Source organism: Sapajus apella, unplaced genomic scaffold (genome assembly GCF_009761245.1).
Source record: "Sapajus apella isolate SASKATOON/1434 unplaced genomic scaffold, GSC_monkey_1.0 scaffold101, whole genome shotgun sequence".
In the NCBI taxonomy this organism is placed as follows: domain Eukaryota; kingdom Metazoa; phylum Chordata; class Mammalia; order Primates; family Cebidae; genus Sapajus; species Sapajus apella.
Window position 1 is genome coordinate 6,926,463 of NW_022437041.1, and position 20,764 is coordinate 6,947,226.

The following is a 20,764-nucleotide window of genomic DNA, read 5'->3' on the forward strand; positions in this document are numbered from 1 at the left end:
TTATTTTTTATTTCAATAGGTTTTTGGGGAGCAGGTGGTGTTTGGTGACATGGATAAGTTCTTTAGCAGTGATTTCTGAGATTTTGATACACCCATCACCTGAGCAGTGTACACTGTACCCAATGTGTAGACTTTTATGCCTCACCCCCTCACCCCTTCCCCCAAGTCTCCAAAGCCCATTGTATCATTCTTATGCCTTTGCATCCTCATAGCTTAGCTTCCACTTATGAGTGACAACATACAATGTTGGGTTTTCCAGTCCTGAGATACTTCACTTAGAATAATGGTCTCCAATTCCATCCAGGTTGCTGAGAATGCCATTATTTCATTGCTTTTTATGGCTGAGTAGTATTCCATGGTGTATACACATGTGTGTGTGTATATATATGTATATATACATATATATATATATGTGTGTGTATATATATATATATATATATATAATTTTCTTTTTTAAAAAAAATAATTCAGTTTCCATAGAGGCTATCAAAAATTGCCAATGCCAACTATATTTCAAGTCATCATGGCGGGGTATTGGGAAAAGTTTTTAATTAGCAATAATCGCACCTCAGATAAACCTCATTGGCTATGATACTGCCACTGCGCAAAGATATACAACATTTTCTTTACCCACTAGTTGATTAATGGGCATTTGGGCTGGTTCCATATTTTTGCAATTGTGAATTGTGCTGCTATAAACATGTGTATGCAAATATCTTTTTTGTAAAATACTTTTTTCCTCTGGGTAGATACCCAGTAGTGAGATTGCTGGATTGAATGGTAAATCTACTTTTAGTTCTTTTTTTTTTTTTTTTGAGATGGAGTCTCATTCTGTTGCCCAGGCTGGAGTACAGTGGCATGATCACAGCTCACTCTAACCTCTGCCTCCTGAGTTCAAGCAATTCTCCTGCCTCAGCCTCCCAAGTAGCTGCAAGTACAGGCGCGCACCACCATACCCAGCTAATTTTTTGTATATTAGTTGAGGGGGGTTTCACCATGTTTCCCAGGCTGGTCTTGAACTCCTGACCTCATGATCTGCCCGCCTTGGCCCCCAAAAGTGCTGGGATTACAGATGTGAGCGACCATGCCTGGCCCTCCTTTTAGTTCTTTAAGGAATACTTAGGAATATACTTACAAAGGAGGCTAAAGACCTTTACAAGGAAAAGTACAAAACACTGCTGAAAGAAATCATAGATGACACAAACAAATGGAAATACATCCCATGCACATGGGTGGGTAGAATCCATATTGTGAAAATGACCATACTACCAAAAGCAATTTACAAATTCAATACAATTCCCATTAAATACCACCATCATTCTTCAAAGATCTAGAAAAAACAATCCTAACATTCATATTGAGCCAAAAAAGAGCCCTCATAGCCAAGGCAAAACTAAGCAAAAGAACACATCTGGAAGTATCACATTACCCAACTTCAAACTATACTATAAGGCTACAGTCAGCCAGGCGCGGTGGCACGTGCCTGTAATCCCAGCAGGTGGATCACTTGAAACCAGGAGTTTGAGACCAGCCTAGCCAACATGGTGAAACCCTGTCTCTACAAAAAACAAACAAACAAAAAACCCCACAAAAATTAGCCAGGCATAGTGGCACATGCCTGTAATCCCAGCTACTCAGGTGTCTGAGGCATGAGAATCATTTGAACCCCGGGGTGGAGGTTGCAGTGAGCTAAGATTGCACCACTTCACTCCAGCCTAGGTAGCAGAGTGAGACTCTGTCCAAAAAAAAAAAAAAAAAAAAAGGCTATAGACACCAAAACAGCATAGTACTGGTATAAAAATAGGCACATAGACCAATAGAAAATAATAGAGAACCCAGAAATAAAGCCAAATACTTGTAGCCAACTGATATTTGACAAAGCAAACAAAGACACAAAGTGGGGAAAGGACACCCTCTTTGACAAATGGTACTGGGATAATTGGCATGCCAGGTGTAGGAGAACGAAACTGGACCTTCATCTCTCACCTTATATGAAAGTCAACTCAAGATGGATCAAATACTTAAATCTAAGACCTGAAATCATAAAAATATAGATAACATCGGAAAAACCCTCCTAGACATTGGCTTAGGCAAAGACTTCATGTCAAAGAACCTAAAAGCAAATACAACAAAAACAATGATAAATAATGGGATTTGATTAAACTAAAAAACTTCTTCACTGCAAAAGAAATAATCAGCAGAGTAAACAGACAACCCACAGAGCAGAAGAAAATCTTCACAAACTATGTATCTGACAAAGGACAAATATCTACAAGGAACTCAAACAAATCAACAAGAAAAAAACCAAACAACTCCATCTAAAAGTGGGCTAAGGACATGAATAGACAATTCTCCAAGATATACAGATGGCCAACAAACATATGAAAAAATACTCAGAATCACTAATGATAAGGGAGATGCAAATCAAAACCACAATGCGAGACCACCTTACTACTGGAAGAATGGCCATAATGGAAAAAAAATAAATGTTGGCATGGATGTGGTGAAAAGGGAATACTTTTACACTATTGGTGAGAATGTAAACTAGTGCAACCACTATAGAAACAGTGTCAAGATTCCCAGCTAAATTTATAAAGTGAGGACTTCAAATAAGAAGACAAAAACCGGACAAGTAGTCTCACTCCCAGCCGTCTGACATTTGAGGAGGAAGGTATAAAAAGAGGAAAAGCTTTTTCAGGGTGGGCGACATGAGGTAGAATTAATTAGCCACATCAAAAATCAGAGCACATTTCTTCCCCAACCCTATATAAATCAGTGGAAAACCTTTTGTGTTAGTTCTTCCAAATAATCTCACTATTAATTTTAGATATAGTATATGCTCCAGTTTCTGTAGAAAATTTAACTTTCTATTAACTGTTCGGAATAAATGTGACCATGAAGATCTGATGGTCCTTAGATTAAGGTTCTCTCAGCCTTTTTTTTCAACTAACCCTATAAAACAGCCATCTATGTCAGCCGCCTATGTCATGTTGCTTGACAATTTCAAAATCCAGCATCTTGCAATACCAATCTTCCATTCTTGCTTGTGTATCTGTGGACTGGCTAGAGGTCTGCCGATCTAGGCTGAGTGTGAGTCCAGAACTGTTTCATGTGGCATCTCTCTTCCTCCTCCTTGGACCACCAGGCTGACCAGAATATTTTCTTCTCATAACCACGACAGAAACAAAGATAGCAACTGAAAACACAAACGCCTCTTAAGGACCAACCCTGGAACTGCTACATGGTCCCTCTGCTTGCATCCTATTGGCCACAGCAAGCAAAATATTCAAACCCAACCTCAATGCCTCTAGCTGAGGAATTTCAAAGCCACATGGCAATGGCTGTGCCTACAAGGCTATAAAGATTGGAGCCAGTAAGTCAGTATACAAAAATGTCTAACACTGGTGCTATTCCCTTACTTAGAGTATATAGCACCAAGTCAATAGTATCTGATTTGCTCTAAGATACCTGAAGAACTCTGAATCCATCTGTAATTCTTTATTTGCTTAATGGAGCTGCATTCTTCTGGTGACAAACAAGCACATCTAACAACCTGCTTCTTCCTCAGATTCTGGTTTTCCTCAACAGAAAGATTTCTGGAACTCATCCTGACTTTGGCCTTCTTAATTTCCTGCTTGGGTGAATATAAAGGCAGTTCATGGAAGAATCATCTGCCCTGCACTAGATTAAATAGGAGCCTTCGATTTTTCTTGGGGAAAAATTCCCTGATTTAAATATTTTTAAATATGCTGTTTTATTATTTTAGATATTATGGTTTTGTTGAATCTTTGATATATTTGCTTGCAACAGAATATGTATCTCATTCCTTTGTTTTCTCAGAGGCTTAATATGGTTCTGGCTGTGTGTTCCTAACTATAAATCAGTGCGCATAGGCTGACAAGGAGCCTTTTTAAAATTGGCAATTACTGCATTTGACATATTGCCTATACTGATAATTTGTATTCTTCATATTTCCTCTCACAAGGTATTAAATTTTGATTAAACCCAAGGACCTCTGACTGTCATCCTTTAAGAGGGAGAACTCTGTAGAATCCTAGACAACATTTTTACATGCAAGATGAATCAGTAACCTATCATGCTAATTGGTCCTGTGTAGATCCACCTAAGTCCTAAACACTCCCTTGGGATTTGCACTAAATCTTTCTATGAGCCTACAACATTTTGGGTGATAAGCAATATTTTTTAATGAGCTTCCACTTCCACAAACATTTTATCACCTCTAAAGAAAACGTATACCTTTGTTTGCCAGACTCTCGGGCCAGAAACATCCAATGAAATGATGTAAGAGGTTCTCAGAAATAACAGAAGTCAACATCACTGTTTCTTGGTATCTCAAGCACAATCCAGTCTTACAAAAATAACATCAGAACTCACTGGGTGCCAGGCCACATGCTAAGTGCTTTCCATAAGGTATCTTAGCAAATTCTCACAACGGCCTTGTGCAATAGGTATCATGGCCTCCTGGGATACTGATGAGAAATTTGACCTCACAGTCATTATAGATATTAGCAGAGCCTGGATTTGGACTCGAATGCATCTGACCACATAGTTTATTTTTCACTTTGAAATGTCCCCTTCACCTCTATAGTCATGATTTGGAAAGATCATAATGGTACTCAAATCTCCAACCTCAGATGTGTTACCAAGGTCTGCATTAGTTACATAGTGTATTGATCCAACATTAAGAAACTCTTTAAAAACTGTCATCAAATGCTGCTAAACCATCAGAGAAAATCCTGAATAATTTTCCCCACGCTTCTTCTGTGCTTCTGTAAGAATATGACTCCAAGCACTCCTTAGTTCCCGGGTACACATTGAATCAGGGCCCAGGATCCGGATGCCTTTCCCTTAAGCATCTCCTGATCGTTTATTCTATTTTTTCTCCTCAATACACATAATTTATATATAACCACTCTTCTTCCACGTATTTTATTCACGGCCTTGTTTATTTTATTCACTGCCCTGTTTACTAATTAAAATTTCTTGCTTAGTACAGCTTCCATCCAAATACTCATAGCAACATTTTCCAAAATAGCAAAAAACTGGAAATAATCCAAATGTCTATCAACTGGTGAATGGACAAATATAACGGGGATATCAGTACAAGGGAACACTACTCAGCAATCAAAAGGAATGAAATACTGATAACTGCTACGACACGGATAAACCTCAAACATATTATGCTAAGTGAAGAAGCCAGGGGCAAAAATACCCCACACATTTTATTATTCCATTTATATGAAATTCCAAGAAAAAGCAAATCTATGGAGACAGAAGTCTGGTGACTTCACGGGGCTGGGTGAGAATGGGGATTAACTGTAAAAAAGACAGAATCTTTGTTGGCACAGTGGCTCATGCCTGTAATCCCAGCACTTTGGGAAGCCAAGGCGGGTGGATCACCTGAGGTCAGGAGTTCAAGACCAGCCTGACCAACATGGCAAAACCCTGTCTCTACTAAAAAATACAAAAATCAGCCCAGTGTGGTGGCGGGCACCTGTAATCCTGGCTACTTGGGAGGCTGAGGCAGGAGAATTGCTTGAACCCTGGAGTCGGTGGCTGCAGTGAGCCAAGATCATGCCATTGACCTCCAGCCTGGGTGACAGTGAGACTCTGTCTCAAAAAAAAGAAAAAAAAAGAATCTTGTTGGGGGGATAAAAATGTTCTAAAAGTGGACTATGGGGATGGTTGCACAACTCAGTAAATTCACTAAAAATTATTGAACTGTACATTTTAAATTAGTTAATTTTAGAGTATATTAATTGTACCTAAATAAAATTGTTTAAAAAACAATCCATGGATAATAATTTTTGGTCACATAAAAAATTGATAAAATTCTTTGGACAGTAAGCCAGCTGATAAATGGATTTTTTTTATCAGTACACAAAGATAATATTATTTGAATTCAAATCAGATATTAAAACTTAAGTGCTTTGAAAACTGAAAAATGGTTGGTGAAAAGATTCCTTAGGTTCAGTGGTGAATGGAAATTATCTCATTCTGTCCTCTAGGTGGTGCTAGAATCTAAAAATGAGCAGCCCCATGGTAAAGGCGGCGGCTTTGTACAAAGTTACCTTTCTTTCATAGGTGACATCCCTAGAGGGAGTTTTCAGTCCAACTGACTTTTAGTCCAGAGCCTTCTCCTATATTAACATTAGGACAACAGACATCCAACTTTAGTTCCAGTCTTCCAGCTATACCGATAATTTTTAAACTTTTAATTTTGCATGGTTTCCTTTGTCCTGTTGAGCCATTCATCATCTATTTCTTTCCACTTTTATAAAAACTTTAGGTACCATCAAATTTACATTTCTTTTTAATTGACTTTATATACTCTTAGTACATAAGTGGGGATGAGAGAGTTGATTTGTCAAGCCATTTGTAAAATCGAAAGAAACCCACATATTGGGAGGCCAAGGCAGGCAGATCACTTGAGACCAGGAGTTTGAGACCAGCCTGGGCAACATGGCAAAACCCGTCTCTACTAAAAATAAAAAAAATTGGCCAGGCGTGGTGGCACACACCTGTAGTCCCAGCTATTTAAGAGGCTGAAGCAGAAGGAATGCTTGAACTCGGGATGTGGAGGTTGGAGTGAGCCGAGATCGTGCCACTGCACTCTAGCCTGGGTGATAGAGTGAGACCCTGCCTCAAAAATAACAACAAGAACAGAAAAACCAAACATAGCAAACAACGGCCACATCAGTGAAGAAATTCAGCTGAAGGACCCCAGCCTGCCCCTGCCATGTGTTGGTGGTAGGAACAGCTGATGTACTATTACTTTGCTGTGTGATGTGCAGTTTTTAAATGTAAGAAAGTTCATGCATAAAAAGTTGTAACAAGAGCTTTGGTACCAGGTTCAGGACTTCAGTGTGAGCCTAGCCTTATTCACCTACCAAAGAAATACATAAATAAATAACGCATAGATTTTTAGACTGTCTTTTTGCCCTTTATCTGATGGTTTCTAAAAGCATTTGGATCAAGTAGGAGAGCTGAGAGTCCACAGCGCAAGGCATACTGACCCTGCTGTACAGCAAGAACTTAAAGCGTTATTATCTAAGGCCCTGAGCTTCTACTGGAATCTAATGAGTGGCAGGGCTGGTCCTTCAAGGGAGTAGGAAACCGGAAGTTTGTGTCTCATGATGTATCTTGCAAAAGGAAGTCTACAGGGCAGCATGCAAACATGCATTGAAGAGTTGTGCAAACAAACAGCTCACTACTGAAAATTCCTCACTGACGAAAGTACTTTTGCACAAGGGGAAGGGTTTGAAAAACAGCTCTTGCCTCCTGGATTCCTTTCTGTGGTGGAAACAATCAGCTTTTAAAATACAATACCATAGTGGCTTTAAACAGTGGTATTTAAGCAGCATGGAAATAGCCTATGAGAAATTAATGCAAAATCAATTCAGGCACATAATTTACATCTGCTGTGTTACCCAGAATGGCTCTCTTCTATAACTGGAAATCTATGGACCTAATTCTGGGATGACTGGAAGGAGTTTTATTATCTTCTGGGATGTAGCCGAACAATCTGTCACCAGGAGCAAAAACCTGTAATCCTTAAGGGACGGCAGAAGCGAGGGCTCTGTTGTTAGAACAAACATACACTTGAAATTAACAGCCAACAAAATACGTAGTGTTCACGGTCTCGACCTTTAAATCCAGCCCTGTGTCCAAACTCGAAGGCTTTCTACATCCATCAGGTTCTGTCCTTCCTAAATATAGTCCGCGAGCTGTTTCTGCATTGAGAGGAGACACAATCAAACTCATTGCTGTGCTGGACCTGGTATCCGGGCTTCTCACTGAATCAGTGGGCAAACAGAAAGCCCGCAGTGGGCCGTCCTCTGCTTCCCATCCCCGCCCTGGGCATGATGCCGACTCAGTTCATCAAAACCATGTGAGTTAATTTGCCCAAAGTACATTTCAAGTTCACAGTTTTGAAAGCAACTATAACGAATGAGAACAAGAAGCAGCATTCCAGGAGTGGCAGGGGAATGAGAAAAAGATGACCTCAGGAAGTCTTGGGAAGTTGTTAGAGTTTCAATAAAAGGGAATTTTAAGGACTAGGAAGTGGGTAAGCGGGTCAAATGCCACAGAGTAGATGAGTGAGATAAGGACTCCATGTGCCCATTAGGCTCGGCCTTCAGGGCAACAGTTTGGGAGGCAGTTGTGTGAAGTGAGAGGGGAAGCCGGGGGCTGATCGATAAGATGAACAGTGCCTTCTCTTGTGAAGAGAGATGGGAGGGGCATTGCCATGTGGAAGCAATAAATAAGAGAGAAGTTTTTTTTTATATTGCAAACTATATAACACTACATGCCTCTATCCAGTGCTGAAATCATAGGCTGGGAATTCTAATCTTGCCTGAGGCACCATCTTCCTGTGAACGGCACATAGTAGGGTTTTGATACATATTTGTAGGAGGAAGCAAGTGTGCACTCTTGGAACTGCCCATATGCAGCTTATGTTGAAAGCAGCAGTACTTTTTATTCAGATTGAAAGCTTTCCACCCTCTTCTTTTTTAAGGTTTTGCAGGTCTCAGTTGTGTCACCTGGGACTAGCTGCTTCACTTCTCTGGGCCTCAGTTTCTTCATGTATAAAACTGTAAAAGTGCATGGTTTATGTACACATAAGAGTGCATACGGCCATGTGCAGTGGCTCATGCCTGTATTCCCAGCCCTTTGGGAGGCTGAGGCGGGCAGATCACAAGGTCAGGAGTTTGAGACCAGCTTGGCCAACATGGTGAAACCCCATCCCTACTAAAAAAATACAAAAATTAGCCGGGCGTGGTGGCACGTGCCTGTAATCCCAGCTACTCAGGAGGCTGGGCAGGAAAATTGCTTGAACCCGGGAGGCAGAGGTTGCAGTGAGCCAAGATTGTGACACTGCACTCCAGCCTGGGCAACAGAGCAAGACTCCGTCTCAAAAAACAAAGAAAAAGAAAAAGAAAAAAGAAGCACAGCTCAGATTAAGCAGATTACACTATTTGTTATTATTTGTTATCCTGGATCGAGGGGAAACAAGTATTATCTGTACTATAAATCCAAATAACTTGCAAAATATTTTTGTCCAAGGGGAAGAGTTTAAAAAACAGCTCTTGCCCATGTGCAGTGGCTTGCACCTGTAATCCCAGCACTTTGGGAGGCCGAGGCAGGTGGATAATGAGGTCAGGAGATCAAGACCATCCTAGCCAACATGGTGAAACCCCATCTGTACTAAAAATACAAAAATTAGCTGGGCGTGGTGGCACGTGACTATAGTCTCAGCTACTGGGGAGGCTGAGGAAGGAGAATCACTTGAACCAGGGAGTTGGAGGTTGCAGTGAGCCAAGTTTGTGCCACTGCACTCCAGCCTGGGCAACAGAGCGAGACTCTGTCTCAAAGCCAGCCCCCCGCACCAAAACAAAAAAAACTCCAGCTCTTGCCTCCTGAAAACAAATTAGCTTTTAAAATCTAGTACCATAAAACATCTTTTTAAATGCCAAATACAGTATCAAAAATGTTTTAAAAAAATAAAATGAGTCTACAGCAATGGCTTGCCTAATTGTGCTTGTGAAGGAAAGAAACCGGAGTATCATGTCGGGGTCACAGCAGCCCACCTGTATCAGGGCTGTGTGGTCTGGAGGGCTGGGTGGGGAGATAGCTCTCCTGGACCAAGGCGGCCATGGCTCATGGCCGTGGCCATGGCCGGATGGGGCGACATCCTCCATGCGCAGGAAAGGCCCAGAGGGAGGGCCTGGGTGTGTGCAAGCCCAGAACTGGCTTCTGACAGCACTCCATGAGATCTTGACCAACTCCATGAGATCCTGACCAACTCCAAGCCAGACAGCCCCTTGGGCCAGTCATCTGTCCCCTCCAGGCCTTGGCTTTCTCCCTGTATGTGGACATGGCACTGGATGAGTTCTACAGCTCAAACTTGTGATTAACAACTGTCTTCAATCCTACAAACTAACAATCCTAAAAAAACATCTCAGTGTGAGAGAGGGACCCTGTAAAAATAAATGCACTAAGAGTTCATTGGTATATAGTGAGACAGAAAAAGACATTTATGCAAGTGTGTGAATATAAGGAAATGCAAGAACACTGAGAGGACCCGGGCAAACCCCCAGGGGAGCCTCCAGGCTGTATGCCTCTGTCACACTGAGTGACAGTCCTCACCTATAACCATGATGAAGTGAACTGAGGGGTTTCTTAGGAAGTGCCCTAAAATGAGACAGAACGGCAATCTTACAGAAGCAGGCTGTCCATGGCATAGAGGCAGGAGTGCCCAGAGGTTACCGCCCTGCCTTGGGAGTCGGGCGGGTCTGGGTTGAAATTGTGGCCTCATCACTTAGCTTGGGCAGATGGCTCAACTTCTGACCCTCAGCTCGTCATCTACCAAATGTGGTTAATAATAAGGCCTGCCTCCATGTATACCCATGGAACAAACCTGCACATTCTGCACATGTATCCCAGAGCTTAAAGAAAAATTTTTAAAAAGAAACAAGTAATAATAGGGCCTGCCTCAAAGGGCTGATGGGAGGATTTGGGGAGCTAAGGCAGGGTCACCATGCTGGGCCCACAATGGCCACTTTTTCCTTAAGTCAGCAACTGTAGATCCTGCCATCCTCTACTTTTGTCCTTCACTGAAAAGCAACAATTCTAAATGTTACTTCCAATTCCTGATGTTTCATCAGCTTCTAGGGAGAGTACCAACTCCCTTCCTTGTTCCCACAAAGATCCAGGATCAAAGTCAGGGAGGGGTTGGTGATAAAATTGTTTTTCTTCTTTTCTAAAGGTCAGAGAGTAAGTTCATGTTTCTCTCATTGGTTTCTCTTTGACTCATCTTAGTGCCTGACGCAAATTATGCATTTCCTGTCTCTTTCTCTTTATCTGAAAAATGGGCTTTATTTCTTCATTTTCCCTCCCTGCCTTTCAGCACAACCTCACAGTTCTGAGACCTACAATCTATAAAGTGCATTCAAATGTTCTGCTTACGATTTTGTCTTTCAGGAGATATTCTAGATACCATTCTAGAATACTTAGAATAGTAAGGAATGGGGGAACTCGTTCTGCAGTGGTATCATTGGAGAACAATATCATAGAGCTGAGGTTTTCAATTTGGGTGATTTTGCCCCTGAGGGGACACTTGCAATATCTGGAGACATTTTTGGTGATCACAATCAGCGGAAGGAGGATGCTACGGCATCTAGTGGATAAAAGCCAGGGATGCTGCTAAACATTTTGTATCGCACGGAACAGCCCCACGAGGAAGAACTGTCTGGCCTCAAATACCAATGGTGCCAAGGTTGAGAAAGCCTGCCATAAAGGATCTCAACGTGTGAATTCTCCTCCATCACTTTGTCTTTTTCCCTTTACATTATCGTCCTTAGTTTCAGTTCTCATCTTCTCCTCCCTCACCCAGACTCTCCTCCCTCTCTGCTATCCAATTTTCTACTCCTTCCCCTTCTTAGTCCTGAGTTCTTTTTCATTCTCCCTACCTTCTGCTCTATCACTGTTCAGTGTTCCCTTCAAATGTTGCCGTCCTTTCCCATTTAGTGACCCTCCTTCAAAATTCCCAGCCTTTGGAATATACTCTCCACGTTGCCATTCCAGCTTGGTCACTAAGTAGCCGGAGAGCCTCTTGGGCCAATTGTCTCACCTCTCCAGGCCTTGGCTTTCTCCCTGTAAATGGGCATGGCACTGGATGAGCTCTACAGCTAGAACTCGTGATTGACAACTGTCTTCAACCCTACAAACTAACAATGCTACAAAAAATCTCAGTGTGAGAGAGGGACCCTGTAAAAGAAATTCACGAAGAGTTTATTGGTATACAGTAAGCAAGAAAAAAGACATTTATGCAGGTTTGTGAATATATGGAAATTCAATCTTGCTAGGGCAGTTGAAGGTAAGGTAAAATAAATAGGTGGCTAGCATTTTCAAAGAAATCTATGGAAAAGTTAAATGAGCTAAAACAATATTGATTGCAGCATTATTTATAATAATAATAATTGGAGACAATATATATAGCCAATAATTGGAAATTGAGAAAAAAAGGTCATTATTTATATGACAAAATATCATGCAGCCATTCTCACGCCAGTTAGAATGGTGATCATTAAAAAATCTGGAGACAACAGATGCTGGAGAGGATGTGGAGAAATAGGAATACTTTTACACTGTTGGTGGGAGTGTAAATTAGTTCAACCATTGTGGAAGACAGTGTGGCGATTCCTCAAGGACCTAGAAATAGAAATTCCATTTGACCCAACAATCCCATTACTGGGTATATATCCAAAGGATTATAAATCATTCTACTATAAGGACACGTGCACACGAATGTTCATTGCAGCACTGTTTACAATAGCAAAGACCTGGAACCAACCCAAATGCCCATCGATGATAGACTGGACAGGGAAAATGTGGTACATATACACCATGGAATATTATGCAGCCATCAAAAACGATGAGTTTGGGTCCTTTGGAGGGACATGGATGAACCTGGAAAGCATCATTCTCAGCAAACTGACAGAAGAGCAGAAGATCAAACACCGCATGTTCTCACTCATAGGCGGGTGTTGAACAATGAGAACACATGGACACAGGGAGGGGAGCACTACACACTGGGGTCAGTTGGGGGGAAATAAGGGAGGGACGGTGGGGGGGTGAGGAGTTGGGGAGAGATAACAAGGGGAGAGTTGCCAGACGTAGGTGATGGGGAGGAAGGCAGCAAATCACACTGCCACGTGTGTACTTATGCAACAATTTTGCATGTTCTTCACATGTACCCCAAAACCTAAAATGCAATCAAATAAATAAATGGGAAAAAAATGATAATTATTATATTATTAATAACACAGACAATGCTTACATTCAGGTCAAAAAATTATATGTAGTATACATGCATATTTACTCATACTCATATTTGGTAAAAAAGAATGTCATGAAATATAGTGAATATATTTATTTAAATTAAATAATTTTGTCTTCTTTTACTTCACAGGTAATGCATGTTTATTTGCAAATAATTTAAAAAGCTCAGATAAGAAAAGGAAAAAAAATTATCTGTAATTCTGCCACCAGAGTTAACCTCTGATACATGATTGTCCTTTTTCATTCATTAAAATAAAAATGGGCCTATACTGCTTTTGTGAGCTCCATTTTTTTTCCTTGTCATTAAATAGTCCTCTGCAAGGGCATTTACATTAGGTGCACAGTATTCCTGTGTATCTGTACTGAATTTAACTTGAAGATTGGAGTGGTAAAGAAACTTTTAAAAAATGGAGAATATCAGTTCACAGTCAGCAACCTGGTGGACCTGAACTATCGTTGCTTCTCTTCGTTAGTAATCAAGGACTCAACATAAAGCAGAGACTTCAGTCATGTCGGCTTGTTAGCTCCTATCATAGAACTATACATTGGCCAGTTTGGGCGGGGACAATGGAAGGGAAGACCTTTCCCTCCCACTCCACCTCCCTATTAAATGGGTGAATAGGGGCTTGACCTTCCCGCTAACCTATAACCTATATGTTTGGTTGGATCAGCCCAGAGCAAGAGAATAACCTGTGTGTGTCCCTGCTCTCCTCCATTCTACCCCCACCTTCCTCCCTCCATCTGGTTGAGCTGAAGGGGCTGCCCTTTTCCCACACCCTTTCTCCAGGATGTTGTGTGGAGGGGCTCCAGGCTCTGTTTGCCGTCAGGTTCCCATGACACAGGCTCAGTCTGAGATGTTTCTCCCTCTGTGATTCACTGCCAAGTCTGCATTCTGCTTTCATGTCTGGGGATGTTATGATACCAGATTTATCTGGTTAAAGAAAAAATGCTTACCGGCTCATTTCTTTACTGGGGCACAAGAGCTACTCTGAATATCCTCTAAGGTTCACAGGAGGCTTATCTCTGATATCAAAGCCTCAAGCCCCTCAAGGATGACTGCTCTGGTCAGGCCCACCTGGTCACAATAAAATTCCAACTGGAGTCAAAACTTGCCTTTGTTTCCGTGCCTCTGCCCTCTGAGTCCCTGTCCCATCCCTTCCCAGCAGGCAGAAAATACCTGACAAACTAATTTTCCTATGTTCTTTGGAGAGTCAACACGATGGCATTTGTAAAGAGAGGTATTAAAAGGGCCATGCTTCATCCAAAGCGATGACATCCAAAGACGTGACTGTGGGGCCTTGGGTGTCACTGAGGAGCTGTTTGACCAACAGGTGTTTCCACAGCTTTCCACTGGGGATGCACCCGCTTCATTCCCACCGGAAGGGTTGGAGGAGGGAGGAAATCGACATTCACTGAGCCCCACAATGTGCCGGGCATGGTCCCAGGTGCTTTCCATGTTTATTCCTCATAACACTGTTCAAGAGGCAGTTGTCTCAATTTTAATATGGAATCACTGAGACTTCAAAAAGTCTTCCTTGGCCCAAGGGGCACAGTCAGAATTTGAACCCAGGCTATTGATTCCAACATGAAATCATAACCATCCCATGAGACAGGACTTGTATATTTTTAAGGGAAAAAAAATGAGTGAGGCTAAATTAGAGACCTTCTGTGCTCTGCCTTATCTGTTAATACAAAGTCTTTGCATGCAGTAAGCATCTTTAATGGAGCCCTTTGCCCCAGGCATTATGGATGCTATAAATTTGAAGGACAGGAAAAGTCTCCTCCAATCCACGTGTGTTGGTTCCAGTTATTGCCTCTTCTGTCTTCCTTGCCCCTTTGTGGTTGCTTCTGTTCAGTCACAAGGGTGAGCCACAGTGCACCTGGAGCAGAGACCCCAAGTGTGGTCCCCAGACCAACAACCTTGTCATCTCCTGGAAACATGTTGGAATTTGATTTCTTAGTTCTACCCCAGGCCTGGATCAGAGATTCTGAGAGCGAGACCCACAATCCGCATTTTAACAAGCACTCCAAGTGATTCTGATGTGCTAATGCTTGAGAACCACTGACCTAGAGAATGTCATTGGCAGAAATCCTTGGCTCCATGCCCCACTTCCCCGCCATGCCGTTTGTTGCTAAGCTGTGAGAATTCTGCCTCTGCCTCCTAGCTGGGCTGTCATTGTCCTACTTCAGGCCCTGCTGACTCCTACCTGCACTGCACCAGCAGCATCCCCACGTCTCATGCCTCAATTTCTCCTGGTCCATGTCACCCTCTGATACAACGTCAACTCTCTGCTCTGATGTTGTCATGCAGCTGTTGGAAGACAATTCCAACTGCTTAGCTTGATATTCAAGATCTTCCAACATATACGTCCAACTTTCATTTTTAATCTTATTTTGAAGTCATACAAAACTACGGACTGTTTGCCACGGATTTGAACTTTCTCACACTGGGCCCGGAGTTGCTTCTCATTCATCCCTACATGTCATTTAGGGTCCAGCTCAAAGACTTCTCCATGAGTCCTGTTTGATCCTTCAAACTGCAGAATCCCTCCCCTCCCCCTTCCCTTCCTCCTTCTCCACCTCTTCCTCCTCTTCCTCTTCTTCTTCGTTGTCATCTTCTTCTTCCTTCCTTCTCCTCCTTCCTCTTCCTCTTCTTCCTTCTTCCCTCCTCCTTCTTCTTCCTCCTCCTCTTCTCCTTCTTCTTCTTCCCTCCTTCTCATTCTTCTTTCTCTTCTTTTTTTCCTCCTCCCTCTTCCTCCTCCTCCTCCTCCTTCTTCTTCCTCCTCCTCCTTCTTCTTCCTCCTCTTCTTCTTCCTCTTGCTCTTCTTCTTTCCCCCTTCTTCTTCCCTCCTCCTCCTCCTCCTCCTCCTTCTTCTTCTTCTACAGAGTTTCACTCTTGTCGCCCAGGCTGGAGTGCAACGGTGTGATGTCATCTCACTGCAACCTCTGCCTCCTGGGTTCAAGCGATTCTCCTGTCTCAGCCTCCTAAGTAGCTGGGATTACATGTTTATACCACCACGCCTGGCTAATTTTGTATTTTTTCAGTAGCGACCGGGTTTCGCCAGGTTGGTCAGGCTGGTCTTGAACTCCTGACCTCAAGTGCTCTACCCGCCTCGGCCTCCCAGATTGCTGGGATTACAGGCATGAGCCACCACACCCAGCCAGAGCCACCATGCCTGGCCCGTTTCTTAAACACACATAGAATTTACCTTTACTTCTCTTAGAGCTCTTATTAAATCATATGATATACTTGCTTGTAAACATGGTTTGTCACCATTGCTACTAGGTGGTCGGGAGCAGAGCTGTGCCTTTTTTCATCTTTGCATCTCCTACAGTATCACACACAATGGCAAAGCTTAATACATAGCTGTGAATGAATGAACGATTTGGACAACATACAAAAATTGAATGCATAGTTATGGATTCAGTTATGTTGGATTCATGTTAAAAAACGGATTTTCCATCCCTTATTTTTCTACAAGTTCTTATCAAAATTGATGATATTATTGTTGTTTTACTAACAAAGTATTCCCCATTTTATCTCCTTTCAAAACCAGGCCAGTTAGAAAGCACACATTACAATATAAAGTTATCAGGGATAACAGTGTCAGTAGAAGCAGATAGTTGCTCCCACAGATTCTGTGGCTTCCATTACTATACAGGAGAAAGAAATGACATATTTTGTTGCTAACTTTCACCTTGAACAGCAGAATGGATAGCCGAAACCTAGCAGTTTCTCTTGCTAAGAATAAGGCAGAAACAACTCTCAAGCAAACACTTTCTGGAACCTTGGAAGTCCCCAGTTACAGATATTAGCCTGGCTTGATTCCAAAGTTGGGAAAGAGACTGTCTGCTCAGAGAAAATCAGCAATATAGGTAGTGAACTACTTCTGCTCCATCTCGATATCCCCATCCATTGAAGATCTTCCTCCATATGGGCTAAAAGGATGACAGAGAAGCACTTTTCAGGCCCTCAATCATCAAGTGGACCACTTGAGGTCAGGAGTTCAAGACCAGCCTGACCAACCTGGTGAAACCCTGTCGCTACTGAAAAAACACAAAATTATCCAGGCGTGGTGGCACACACATGTAATCCCAGCTACTTCAGAGGCTGAGACAGGAGAATCGCTTGAACCCAGGAGGCAGAGGTTGCAGTGAGATGACATCACACCATTGCACTCCAGCCTGGGCGACAAGAGTGAAACTCTGTTCAGCACCAAACAGGAACCAGAGCCGCAACCCTGGGTTTACCTTGCAGCAGGAAGGCTGTTGCTATGGAGACACAGATGTGCCTACAGAGTCATGATTCTGGAAGGTTTTAAATGTCCTTAGAAATCGAAAAGTTAAAGATACAGTCTCTCCAATCACAGGCTATGGACTTCTGGCTCTGTGTGAGGCTTACGTTGTATCTTCTCTCTCGCTTCACAACCGTCATTTCTTATGAAAGACTCTGTAATCTTTCTGAGCACTCACTCTTCAAGAGGGCAGTCAGCCCTTTCTACCTGCCCCTCATTCGGGCAGAGGAAGAGACAGGAAAATAGCACCATCACCACGGCAGTGTGCCGGCTGCAGCTTGACCTGAAGTGGCCTCGTCTGCTTCTGCCTCACGAAGCAGGACAACTCCCTGGCAGTGGGCAGCCCTCTCTGCTGTCACCTCAGCCCTCGGACCTGTCTATGATGTGTGCTGGCTCTAAGTGATAAGTCTCTGGGTGATCCTCTGTTATTCTTGCTTTATTTTCTGCTGCATGAAGGTTCTCATAAAAGCACATGCATTTCCTAGGTCCATATTTCATTTTGTGTCTATTGTGAAAGTCTTTTCTCTGAATGTCTTGAAGTGCCTGAACAAAAGCTCCATGATCTTCCCTACATCTGAAGATTAGGTTATAAATGGGCAGTTCATGTTGAGGGTGGTGCCACTGTGAGGCAGCCAGCTGGCAGTGCCAAAAAGTGCTGTTTGGGAAGAATAAATATTTAATAGTATGGAAAGATGATCACTATATATTATAATACAGGTTCAGGTTATGAAATAATTAACATTATAACACACTGTATATACTTGCACATAAGTAAAAAGGTACCAAAAAGATAAACATTAACAATCCTTATCTCTGGTAAGTCAGTGGGTTTTTTCTGTGTTCTCTTTTTCTTTTAGGTATGTACGTTTACTTTCCAAATTTTCTACAATGGGTAGATTTTGTTTTGGTAAAAAGAAAAGAGATGAGCAAAATATGTTAATTTTCTAAATAAATCTGTATCCCAATAAATCAGTTTGGATTCGTACATCCAAAAACAAGATGGATTAGCACATCTAGGGCTTCAGGCAAACAGCAGGATGCTCTGTGCTCAGCAATATGGGGCAGGTGAGCATGGATGGCTGGGACTTGGCACAGGCCCCACCCCTGAGGCAGGCGAGACCTAGATGTCATCCCATTTCAGCCAGAGTTGACCCCAAAGGAGCCTGTTGGGTGGCAGGTGATCCTCAGGAGTTAGGCACATGGGCTTTCTGCCGCAGCCAGATTTGGCAACTCAAACTATGGGGTAGGAGTAGCAGTGGCCCTCACTCTGAGGAATGAGAAGGACGTCCGAGGAGCTGACAGCGGGCCCTGCCTTCCCATAAGCAGTGTGCTATATGTGCTTCTTGCCACGGAATGGGCATAACAGGATCATTCCCTTTCTCTATCTCTTTAGTCATAAACAAAATCTCCTAGAAAGGCTCGTTATTTCACGTAGATAGTGCAATACCCTTTGCTCCATCTTCATGGCCCAACTCACTGAAATCCTCCCTCTATTGGGGCTGAAAAAGATGACAAAAGAGTATTTCCAGAGATCCTCATTCATTTTTTTTTTTTTGAGACAAAGTCTCACCCTGTCACCCAGGCTGGAGTGCAGAGTACAATGGGGTGATCTCTGCTCACTGCAACCTCTGCCTCCCAGGTTCAAGTGATTCTCCTGCCTCAGCCTCCCAAGTAGCTAGGATTACAGTCGTGCAATACTATGCCTGGCTAATTTTTCTATTTTTAGTGGATACAGGTTTCACCATGTTGGCCAGGCCGGTCTTGAACTCCTGACCTCAAGTGATCCACCTGCCTCAGCCTCCCAAAGTGCTGGGATTACAGGTGTGAGCCACCGGCCCAGCCAATCCTCCTTCTTTATATGGAGCAATTCTAGAATCTATAGCCCAGTCATGGAGATAGAGAATTACCCCAAACCTCCTTTAGCATCAGAGCAATGAAAAGTCAGCCCAGTAGGTGACTCTGAGGAAAGAGACTGATGGCTTGGTGAGCCACACTGAGTGACTGGGTAGCCCCACTGTGGATGACCGGCAGCTGGGAGAATTAGGAAGCATAGGTAGAAGTGAGAGGAATCAGCGTGGTCCTGCAGCACTAAGGAACATCAGCTTTTTATGGTAGAAGACATTCCTCAGAATTGGGGCATCTCAGGCCATACAACTTGTTTATACCAAAATCAACCCATTCTAAATCCAAACTCCCTTTTAAGAAGGTCTAAACCAACCTTAAAGAGGATGTATTATGGAGATGGTTTAATCTCTAGAGATGGAGACTGAGTATTAGTATTTTTATAATCCATCTCCAATGGGCGGCCAAGGTTGAGAAGCACTGCTCTTGACTGATGGCAGATACTCCACTGAATGGCACCAGTGGGATCCTCACCACACCCCTTACGCCATGAGATTGGGGCGCTGTTCCCATCTGGGTGGCCTGCTAGCCAGGTATAACAGCTCTTCTCACAATTCTGTAAAAAAACAAGACTTTTAAAGTAAATTTATTTTCTGCCTAAATCAGCTGGGGTCATTTACTTTTACTTACACTAAGAACTTTGGCTGACACAAACTCCAGCCTCCATGTTGGCAAAGCCCTGGCCTCAGCTGACTCAGCCTCTGGGGCTACGCTGGCCACAATTCATCCATTAGTTTCTTTCTGAAGCACTTCCAGAACACTTGGCATTTTGTGACCACTCCAAATAGTTCTGCAACTTCAGTGATCCCTCCTTCTGTCTCCTTTCTGATTCCTCTTTCTGTACTTTATCTCTAAATCATGGGTTTCCTTCTTAACTCCAGGTGATCTCATCCTGTCCCATAGTTTGAAAACCATTGACGTCTGTGTATCTCCAGCCCTGAGCTTTCTCCTAAACCTGAATCTTACGTACGACATCTAATCATGCACGATATCTGCTATGGGATATCTAATACATCTCAAATTTGGCATGTCCAAAATGAAACTCTAGAGTTCACTCTTAAAACTGTTCTTCCCCATTTCCCCAATTTCAGGAAATGGTTTCACCATCCATCCAGTTGCTTAAGCCAAGAATGCAAGAGCCACGCCCATTTTTCCCTTTTTTCTCACTCCCCACATACAAACTATCAAGTACTCTCAGTACAAACATATCATCCTAATTCAGCCTCTTCTTTCTATCTCCACAGTTCCTACCTGGTCCAAGCCACTACCAGCCTCTCAAAGCCTCTTAGCTGACCCTTCTATTTGAACTCTTCATTCCATGTTCCAAATAGCAGCCAAGGTGATAAAGAAACAGACAGATGTAAATCAGATCCTGTTCCTCCCATGGTTAAAACCTTCTAATGACTGAGAATGAGACCTGAAGCTCTTGTGTACGCCTATAAGAGCTATGTTATTTCTACCTCTCAGATTGTATATTACTCTCCCTCTCTACCATTACGTTTCAGCCATACTGGCCACTTCCTATGATTCTAAAATGTCAAGCTGTCTCAACCTCAGGGCCTTTGCCTTGCTGGCCAGTCTACCTGGAATGTTCTCCCCCCAGATACTCACGTACTCAACTTCTGATCATTCAGGTCCCAGTTCAAATCTCACTCCTCAGCAAGGCCTTTCATGATCACCAACTTCTACCACTCTCTATTAGA

At 42.7% G+C, this 20,764-nt stretch overlaps 1 non-coding gene across 1 annotated transcript; it reads right to left on the bottom strand.

Annotated features, from left to right (window-relative positions):
* Positions 1-471: 471 nt before the first annotated feature.
* Positions 472-612, bottom strand: LOC116536556. Its single transcript, XR_004262705.1, has one exon. It is a non-coding gene; the product is annotated as a U4 spliceosomal RNA (small nuclear RNA).
* Positions 613-20,764: the final 20,152 nt, after the last annotated feature.